This window comes from Ascaphus truei, chromosome 2 (genome assembly GCF_040206685.1).
Source record: "Ascaphus truei isolate aAscTru1 chromosome 2, aAscTru1.hap1, whole genome shotgun sequence".
Lineage (NCBI taxonomy): Eukaryota > Metazoa > Chordata > Amphibia > Anura > Ascaphidae > Ascaphus > Ascaphus truei.
In genome coordinates, this window is record NC_134484.1 from 119533640 (window position 1) to 119543955 (window position 10316).

The 10316-nt window shown below is 44.4% G+C and overlaps 1 long non-coding RNA gene across 1 annotated transcript; it reads right to left on the reverse strand.

Moving 5' to 3' along the window:
* Positions 1-1154: 1154 nt before the first annotated feature.
* Positions 1155-9739, reverse strand: LOC142488564 (uncharacterized). The gene is made up of 3 exons (XR_012799497.1): positions 9568-9739; positions 8494-8765; positions 1155-1888 (listed from the first exon to the last, which is right to left on the reverse strand). It is a non-coding gene; the product is annotated as an uncharacterized LOC142488564 (long non-coding RNA).
* Positions 9740-10316: the final 577 nt, after the last annotated feature.

Sequence of the window (10316 nt, forward strand, 5' to 3'; positions counted from 1 at the left end):
GGTACCGTGTTAGCCGAGCTTTAATAATCAAAAATGAACAGACGATACCGTTCTTTGGCTAACTAAATGCTGTAAATTTGTGCGAGCTTCCGAGATTCACTGATCTCTTCCCCGTCGGTGTTACATTGAATAAAGCAGGCAAGGGTTTACTTAAAAGAAATGTTATCTGTGACTGAAACCTAACACCACCCCCTGTGTAGTATGCGATTTATGACTTGAGGTGTTAAATAGTCCCTGAATGTTAATGATGTAAGAGTGTGTATGTATGTATGTATGTATGTATGTAAATATAAATTTGTAAAGAGCCCACAGTGTATACAGCGCTTTACAAAAGGTGTGTGTGGAGTGAGAGTGTATATCAATGGTGTGGGTAGGTGTAGGCGGCCGCCTTTAACCTAATGCAGCTTTCTCCACGGGTTTTTTTTAAACGCGGTGGCGCGCGGCTTTTTTTTTTTTGTTTTCCCGCGCCGTGGGCGCTTTCAATGATAAGCGCCATTAGCGCTTATCTGTTGACGCGGCCGCCATGCGGGAAACTCCGTTCCCGTCGGAAAAAAGCCCCGCATTTAACCCGGCAAGCTTTAGAATAAAGCTGGCCGGGACAGTAAGAGGCTATAGCATTACTAAAAGTGTGTGTAGATACTATGTGGTCCCTATAAGTATACAGGGATGGAATTACATAGAGTATTTGTATTTGTAAGAGACAGCTGTGTGTGCATACATACATGGCCTTTAGCACTCATGGGAAGAGAGTTTTCTCATGTCAGTAGTGACTCAAAACTTCAGTCTCGGTTTAGGCATCACTATTATATAACATTCTTCCCTCAAATCCTTATCTCACTGCCTCAAGATGGCATTAAGGTGGCAAAAGGTGTTCAAGAAGATACAGTGGCGAGATAACGTTTGTGAACCCCTTAGGATGTTCACATATTTAACATATATCAAACATAAAATGTTATTAGATCTTAATCTAAGTGCTAATAATAGATGAAAATAACCTGATCAAACAAATGACATAGAACATGATACTTTTCAACATTTATTGATCCACAGATGATTCAACATTCAATATCTACAGTATATGTAAAGAGGTATTAAGATTCAGTACCTTGTTGCACCCCTTGTGCAGCAATAACTTCAACTTAGTGTTTCCTGTAACTGCTGGTCAGTTTCTCACATTGGTTTTGAGTAATTTTGTCCCATTCCTCTTTACAGAACGGCTTCAACTCAGTGACATTTGAGGGCTTCCTTGCGTTGACGGTTCGGTTCTGGCCCTACTACAATATTTCAATAGGGTTTATGTCTGGACTTTAACTTGGCCATTTTAAACTGCGGATTTTCTTCTTCCGCAGTCATTCTTTTGTTGATCTACCTGTATGTTTAGGATCATTGTCTCGCTGTATGACCCACTTTTGGTTCATACAGTTGGTTGAGCTCACGGACGTATGGCCTCACATACTCTTCTAACATCTTCTGATACAATGCAGAATTCATGGTTAAGTCAATGATGGCAAGCCGTCCAAGTCATAAAGCAGCAAAGTAGCCAAGCTGCACCAAACCATCACACTCCGACCACCGTGCTTGTTGGTTGGGATGAGGTTCTTTTGCCAAACAAAAAATTTCTCATTGAGGCCAAAAAGTAATACCTTTGACTCGTCTGTCCAGAAAACTTTGTTCCAGAAGTCTTGTGGATCATCTATGTGCTATTTGGCAAACGTCAGATGGGCAGCAATGTTATTTATATAGAGCAGTGGTTTCACTTCACCGCACTCCAGTTGTCATTTACATATGATTTGTATCGATTTAACTGCCTTTTTATTTCTGTGAGAGGGAAACCTCTAGGAGGAGGAAGCGATTTCTGCGGCGAAGAACATCCCAGAAGCAGCGAGAGCTAAAGACAAGACAGAAGAAAAAACCTACATCATAAGAAAGAGCTGAGAGTTAAAGATATGATGTAATAGAACTTACACAAAGCCGTGTAAGTTACACATTTATTACTATATACATTTATATGTATGTATTTTCCCGCCCACTGAGTTTATACCATAGCTGATGAATCAATTGGGGTGATCTCACCACATTGACCACCAGCTAAAGAAGATTTACCTTGCTTAAATACATACTCTTCCTCGTACTGTGCTCCCCCATCTCTTTGTGCTCCATTTGTAGACTACTGCTGCGGCCAAGTTTATTTGAGCATTTGCCCGTTCTTGGCCGCAGCAGTAGCCTGGCGCGCGCCCGAGTGTGACGGGCGCGCGCCGAAGCAGCGGAAGAGCGCCCTCCGATCGGGGCGCTCTCCCTACCGCTACCGGGTCCGCCGGGTCCCCCGGAACCCCCTGCCGCCGTCCCGCAGATCGCGGGAAACCAGGGCTCCCTCGGGGAGCCCTGGACGCGCGTGCAGGGGGCGCAGGCTCCCGAAGACGCGTGACCGCGCGTCTATGACGCGCGGCACGCCGAGGGGCAGCCACAAGCAAGCCGGGAAATATCCCGGCTTGCGGTACCGGCCACACTTTAATAAAGTGTGTCGGTAGTGTATCTGTCTGAAAGTGGATTGGTGGAGTCGCCATTCCTTAGAAATTGTTTTGTACCCCTTTTGAGACGGATGAGCATAAATAACTGCTTTTCTGAGGTCCTCAGAGATTTCTTTTGATCATGTAATGACCACACACCTGTATGGTGAAGAACAAACTCACAAAGTTTCTGATCTTTATATAGAGTGGGATCGAAAGATCTACCTACATTATTTAAACACCTGATTCTAATTATCCCCTTTAATTTAGCTGATAAAACCAGGGTTTCACTTACTTTTGCACATACAATTACTCATTGTTTGTCTAATTCATTAATAATTTTCTTTCAAAAGACATGTAATTGGATCATATAAACCCTATTGGATATTTAAGAAAAGATTGGTTTTGATTCCAGAAGGTTATCATGGGAAAACTATGGCATTTCCGTAATTATAATTGGGGTTCACAAACTTTTTCTCGCCACTGTATATAGTGGCACTTGTACAGGTAGGTTTACCCAAACTATGAAAGATTGCACAATTTACCCTACTATAGTGGTAAAGGTACTTGCCAACATGCATTAAGGCCGGCATAGGAAGAAATGGCATTAACCTTACATAGTTAAATAGTAGATGAGGTTGAAAAAAGACATACATCCATCAAGTTCAACCCACCAGTGGGATTCAGCCGGTTCGCACCGGTTCGTGTGAACCTGTACCTACATTTTCCTCAGTTCGCAGAACCGGTGCGAGAAGAAAGAGAGCAGGACTTCTGCTAAGGGGCTGGGCAGCTTGCTCCATCCTGATTGGCTGCATTACACAGCAGCAGCTAATCAGGAGGAGGTGGCAGGAGCCTGGGGGTGGGGCCAAAGAGCAGAGAAAAAGCATGCAGCAGAGAAGTGAGGCTTTGTCCTGCGTGTATGACTGCCTGTGTGTTCTGCCTGTGTGTCCTGCCTGTGTCTCCTGCCTCTGTCTCCTGCCTGTGTGTCCTGCCTGTGTCTGTGTGTCTCCTGCCTGTCTGTGTGCTGTGTGTCTCCTGCCTGTGTCCTGTTTGCACTGGTTGCAGGCTGAACTTATTTGCAGTGGTTCCCCATGATCTCTCTGCTCCCCTGGTCTCTCTGCTCCCTCCCCCCTATCTCTCACCCCTGTGAGATGTGAGGGGGTCAGGGAAAGATGTGAGGGGGGTCAGGGAGGGATGTGAGGGAGGTCAGGTAGAGATGTGAGGGGGGGCTGGGAGAAATGTGAGGGGGGCGACTGGGAGAGATGTGAGGGGGCTGGAAGAAATGTGACGGGGGGCTGGAAGAGATGTGAGGGGAGCTGGGGGAGATGTGAGGGGGGCTGGGGAGATGTGAGGTGCCTATGTGAGATGTTTCTGGGTGAGATGTGAGGAGGGGCTGGGTGAGATGTGAGAGGGGGCTGGGTGAGATGTGAGGGGGGCCTGGGGGAGATGTGATGGGGGGCTAGGGGAGATGTGAGGGGGGCTGGGGGAGATGTGAGGGGGGCTGTGTTCTGTGTGTGTGTGTGTCCTGCTTGCCTGTGTCTGTGTCCTGTGCAGTTTGCCTGCTTGTGTAGTTTGCATGTGTCCATTTGTATTTGCACTGGTTGCAGGTTGCACTTATTTGCACTGGTTCCCCCTGGTCTCTAAAACACCCCCGCCATGGTGTCTCTTCCCCCCTGGTCTCTCTCTCCCTCCATGGTCTCTCTCTTCCCCCATCTCTCTCTTTCTCTCCCCCTGTCTCTCTCTCTCCCATCTCTCTCTTTCTCTCCCGTTATTCTCTCTCCCTGTCTCTCTCTTTCTCTCCCCTGTCTCTCTCTCTCCCCATCTCTCTTTATCTCCTCCTTCCCCTGTCTCTCTCTCTCCCCTCATCTCTCTCTCTCCCGGTCTCGCTCTCTCTCCCGCTCTCTCTCTCTCTGTGTCTCTCTCTCTCCCCCGTCTCTCTCTCTCTCCCCCGTCTCTCTCTCTCTCCCCCGTCTCTCTCTCTCCCCGTCTCTCTCTCTCTCTCCCCCCCACATCTCTTTCCCACCACCTCTCTTTCCCCCCACCTCTCTTTCCCCCACCTCTCTTCCCCCACCTCTCTTTCCCCCACCTCTCTTCCCCCCCACCTCTCTTTTCCCCCCACCTCTCTTTCCCCCCCTCTCTCCCCCCCCCTCTTCTTCCACCCCCCCCCCCTCCGTGAGAGAGAACCTGTTGCTAAAAATTTTGGTTCAACTTATGCAAAATTTAGACAACAGATACTTTATCCTATATCGTTACTTGCAGTGTATTGATCCAAAGGAAGGCAAACAAAAAACCCCAGAAAAATATCATCCAATGATATCTCATAAGAAAAAAAAAAAATTCCTTCCTGATTCCAAGAATTGACAATCAGATTACTCCCTGGATCAACATCCTTCCCATGTTTAGTTATTTGGTGTTTCCCTGTATACAGTAGCTTTCCTTTCTAAAAAGACGTCCAACTTTTTTTGACCAAATCTATTGTATCTGCCATCACAGTCTCCATGGGTAAAGAATTCAACATTTTAACTGCCCTTACTTTAGAGAACCCTTTCCTTTGTTGCTGGTGAAATCTCCTTTCTTCCAACCTTAAGGGATGACCATGAGTCCTTTGTACTGCCCGTGGGATGAATAGTTCTTTCGAAAGCTCCTTGTACTGTCCCCGGATATATTTGTATATAGTTATCATATCCCCTCTTAGACGCCTCTTTTCTAATGTAAATACATCTAATTTAGCTAACCTCTCCTCATAAGTTAAATTATCCCCTTCATTAATTTGGTGTCTCTTCTCTTCACTCTCTCTAGTTCCATAATGTATGTTCTAAGGAGTTGTACCCAAAATTATACTTCATACTCAAGGTGTAATCTTACCAATGCTTTATAAAGGGGCATAATTATGGTTACCTCCCTTCCATCCATTGCACGTTTAATGCAAGATAAGATATTTTTTTTGCCTTTGTTGCTACTGCATGACTTTGGGCACTATTGCTAAGCCTGCTGACTACAAGCACTCCTAAATCATTCTCGATCAAGGATTCCCCTAATACAGTATATCCCCATTTAAATGGTAAGGGCTTGGACTCGCTGCGCCCGGCAGCGCGTGCGGCCACGTGAGCGTTCCCCACCAGCAGGGGAATCTTCCCGAGCTGGTCCCAGTCCCCCCTCGCTGCACGGCTCACTACACGCTGTGACGCGTCAGCCGCCAGGGGATGCAAGAAAATTGTGATCCCGAGCGGTGATGCATCACGTGGTGCGCTGATGAGCCAATCAGCTGCGGGGGCGGGAGCGGGAGCTGTCAGGAAGCAAGGTAGAGGGTGGTGTGTGTGTGTTTTTTGCTGTTGTTTACCTTCCAGCAGCAGCTCCCTCATGCAGCCTGAGCCCGTGGAGGGAGGGGGGGAGTAGCGGTCCCACCGCTCAAACCACGCCCCCCTCCCACTGCCGCCCCCCTCCCGCTCCAGCTCCCGGCTCCCTACAGACCGCATATCGCAGTCTGTGCCTGTCAGCGCACCGCCTGTCTGCAGTGTGGACGCGCTGACTGAGAGAGCGGAGCCTAAGTCTCCTGTTTAATCTTGCTTCCCAAATGCATAGGTAGAACACAATAGAAAGGAGATAACAAAATCTCCCAAAGTTCCCTATTATCTGCACTCAGACTGTTGTCACATAATAGTGGGGCCAAATAGTCCCAGTCATATTTGTCAAATAATGATTGGATACAGATTCCATATAGTAGCCACTCCCATCACTGTGGGAGGAGAGATACTAGTAAAAGCCACCAATTGGCCAAAAAAATAATATATTTTTTTATTTATATATATAGGGGCTTCAAAAAGGACCGGGAGGTTCGAAACGTTGCTCCATTTTTTCCTGTACTTCATCCCTGATATTAATTTGATGCAATAAACCTTTTTTTTTTTACATTGGATACTTACCAGAGAGTGCTGCAGACCTTTTTTCCTGTTTATCTATCGTTGTACAGTAGATGGATGGTGATCCCGGCTACACTGCTAGCACCCTGCTCCTAAAAGATAAGTTATTTGTCCTACTCTTGCCCAATTAGAGTACCCTGAACATCTTTTCAACGCAATGAAGTTATTATTTACCGTGTGTAGAGTTAAATCAAACTCCTCATAAAAAAGTGGTATTCAGATGCTGTAGAGATGTAAATCAAAGTACCAATAATGTTGGCTTGATTAATTCATAATATATGTACACTCATAGCAACTTAGAATCGTCCTGTTCATAGCATAATTTGCTGTTATTACCAAGTATAAGTAGCTATGTAAATGTGGTCTAAATGAACCATAGAATACAGTAAATCATCACAGGAAGATGTGAAAGTGGAGCAGATGTTGCTAAGCCCAACTCTCGGGTGTAAACTATGTAGTAGTGTTGGAATAATTATGCATATATTGTAGCAAAAATAGTGCCACATATGAAAATGAGGTAAATAAATAGTTCCCTTTGCTTAATAAGCATAACAATGTCCCTATAAATAATGTAGCAATAAAGAAACAAAGTTACAATACTGGGGTAAACCAATCCTCTTAGCTCTTAGCTACATAAAAAACAACAACATATCCATAGTGAGATCAATACACACTCCCCTTAGCCTGCTGTGAAGTATATTGCAACTAGGTGAACCATATGGCTGTTGCCTTGTTTGTATGCTCAGACCACAAATGAAGCAATGTACTTGGAAGTATAACCCAAAATAGGTCACAATGTATCAATGCAATGTGTATCGCGCCATACAACCTGTTTCCACGAGACTAGGAACGATTCAGCCCACTTCCTCCTCGGACGTAAACGCAATGACTTGATCACTTTATCACTTCATTGTGTTTCATTCATCCTTCTGGAGGGAAATTACATCTTGCTCTGACTCTACTACCTTACACAATTTAGTGTCATCACCAAAGATGGAGACTTTGCTCTCTATGCCAACCTCAAGGTCATTAATAAACAAGTTAAAAAGCAGGGGTTCCAGTACCGATCCCTGAGGTACTCCACTCACGACTTTAGCCCAACCTGAAAAAGTTCCATTTATGAAAACCTTCTGTTGTCTATCCTTCAACCAGTTTTCAATCCAGAGCTATATTTTTTTTACTGAGTCCAATTTGCTTTATTTTGTACACCAACCTCTTGAGTGGAACCGTATCAAAAGCCTTTGCAAAATCTAAGCAGACCACATCAACTGTGTAACCCTGGTCTATTTTCCTACTTACCTCCTCAAAGAAACAAATAAGGTTAGTTTGGCATGATCTATCCTTCATAAATCATGCTGACTATTACTAATAATTTTGTTTTCCATTAGGTATTCCTGAATATTATCCCGTATTAAACCTTCAAGTAGCTTCCCCACTATTGAAGTCAGGCTTACAGGTCTGTAATTCCCCGGTTGTTATCTTGCTACCTTTTTAAATATAGGCACCATATCTGCTTTACGTCAATTGTCTGGTACTGAGCCTGTGGAAAAGGAGTCCTAGAATATTAATGTCATGGTTTGGCTATTACTGAACTTAACTCCTTGAGAACTCTTGGATGTATACCATCGGGGCCATCGGGGCCAGGTGCCTTATTTACTTTAATTTTATAAAGCTGCCTATGAACTTCTTCCTCAGTTAACCAATTGTTCGTTAATGTGGAGGTTGTGGCTTCCTCCTGTGGCACTACTATTGAAATTGATTCTTCCCTGGTAGACACAGAGGCAAAGAATTTGTTTAATACCTCTGCTTTTTCCTTATCTCCAATAATCTGCCTGCCCATCTCACACTGAAAGGGTCCTATATATATTGAACACATCAATAGCAATCCAGTCAAGTACCATCTTTCTCTGATGATGCCCACTACCATTTTAATTTCCACACCCGTATGATGATCACAGCATTTTGTTTCATAACCCATTCATTCTTTTTCCTCTCTCTTCGGGTAATACCGAGCATACAGTACACATCTCTATACTTCTTTGCGTTATCTGAAGCTTCTGAATTACCATCACATTTAGGGTCCAAGATTCTCAAAACTTTTCTCTTGAGGCACTGTGGAAGGTTCCTTTCAAAGATGGTCTTGTTTCTTCCAAATGCACAATGTTCTATCTTCTTTCTGATGTTGATTACATTTAAAATCTTTCCATCCAATGTTACTTGCCAGCCAAGGTAGATATTGTCTTCGTCTTCTAGTTCAATTCCATTTATTTTGATATTTCACCATTGATTTTGATTCCTTTTCATCCCAATGCAGTCTCGAACAATTCTTCAAGCTGTTCTAAATACATTAAGAAGACAGTGTTGAAGAAACGCACATTGATATTATAAAGAACATTAACAAGAATGCCACACCAACGATTAGATTGCATGAAAATAAAAGCAAGATAAGGAATCAGCAAGGGAGTGCATCAGGGAGACACCATATCACCAACGCTTTTCACAGCAACACTTGAAGAATTGTTCAAGACATTACATTGTGATGATGATGATGATGGTGATGAACAGGGCTCAACAAATTATTAAAAAAGCTGCTCGCCAGACAAAAAAAGGTACCCGCCCCCTCCTTTTTTCTTGCCGCAGAAACAAACGGAAATCACCCATTAAACTGAATAAATCTGCAGCAACATTAACCCCTTTTATTAATTAACCCAGTGACCCCTTTACACGACCATCTATTAACTCCCTTTGTTTCCACAGGACATCCTTTACCAATTCAAGGCCTGGCCCTTCATGAAACCAACCCCTCGTTGTAATTCAAACATGGCCCCTCTGGTTAACGAATGCCTGCATCAGGGAGGGTGCTACCTACAAGGTGCCTGCACTACCTGTCAGACTAGTCAGACTGTAGGAACACCGTTTCTCAGGTTTATCCATAGTGCTCTATATTGGGTGTCAATGTCATAATCCCCTTTATTCAGGAATAAATATCAGGTTCACAATTTTGTTTTCATTAATGAACACACGTATTTCGGGGTGTAGAGAGATCCTATGTTAATCTGGTGAAAGAAATGACAAAAAAAAAATTCCCTCATGGACTATTTCATATTTCATTTTCAAGGGATTTGCAGAGGGAGAGTTACCTCTCATTTTCTTGATGTCATGTAGCATCCTGTTGAATGATGCCGTGCAGCCATGTTCACGGCATGTTCACTGGAGTGGGAGTTGCAGCAGGATGCCAGGAGACGCCACCGCAGCATGCCGCCAAGTAAAGGATTTTTTTTAAAAACTTTCTCCGGGTTGGCCTTTAGTTGAAGCTGGCAACCCTGGGTACAAGGGATAAAGGGCTTGTGAGTTTTAGATTGAAATAGAGCAGCTTTAACATCACCAAACATCAGCGAACGGCAGCAAACGGCTCACAGCCTTTGGCTGTCTGCCTTGGGGTGACGCAGATGTACACTGGGGTGGTTCAGACTCAATGCAGCTGTGAATACAAAGTTCCTTGTTTTTTTAACTCATTAACATTCCAGTGGGTGGGGCTGACGTTCCACAAAGTACAAGCAAATGTTAGCCCTTAGCACGCTGGTCCTGTGCAGCAGAGGGGAGCAGCTCTTTGGGAGCCCCATCAGGCTGTCTACCTTTAGGGCAATGCAGATGTACACTGGGGTGGTTCAATTTCAATGCAGCTGTTAATACAAAGTTCTTTATCTTTTTGGCTCATTAACATTCCAGTGGTGGGGTTGAAGTTCCACAAAGTACAAGCGAATTTCAACCCGTAGCACGCTGGTCCTGTACAGAGGGGAGCAGCTCTTGGGGAGCCCCATCAGTATGACTTCACCTTTTTCAAGAACAGTACAAATTTGTCTTGACAATCTAAAGTATCAAGTCTGAG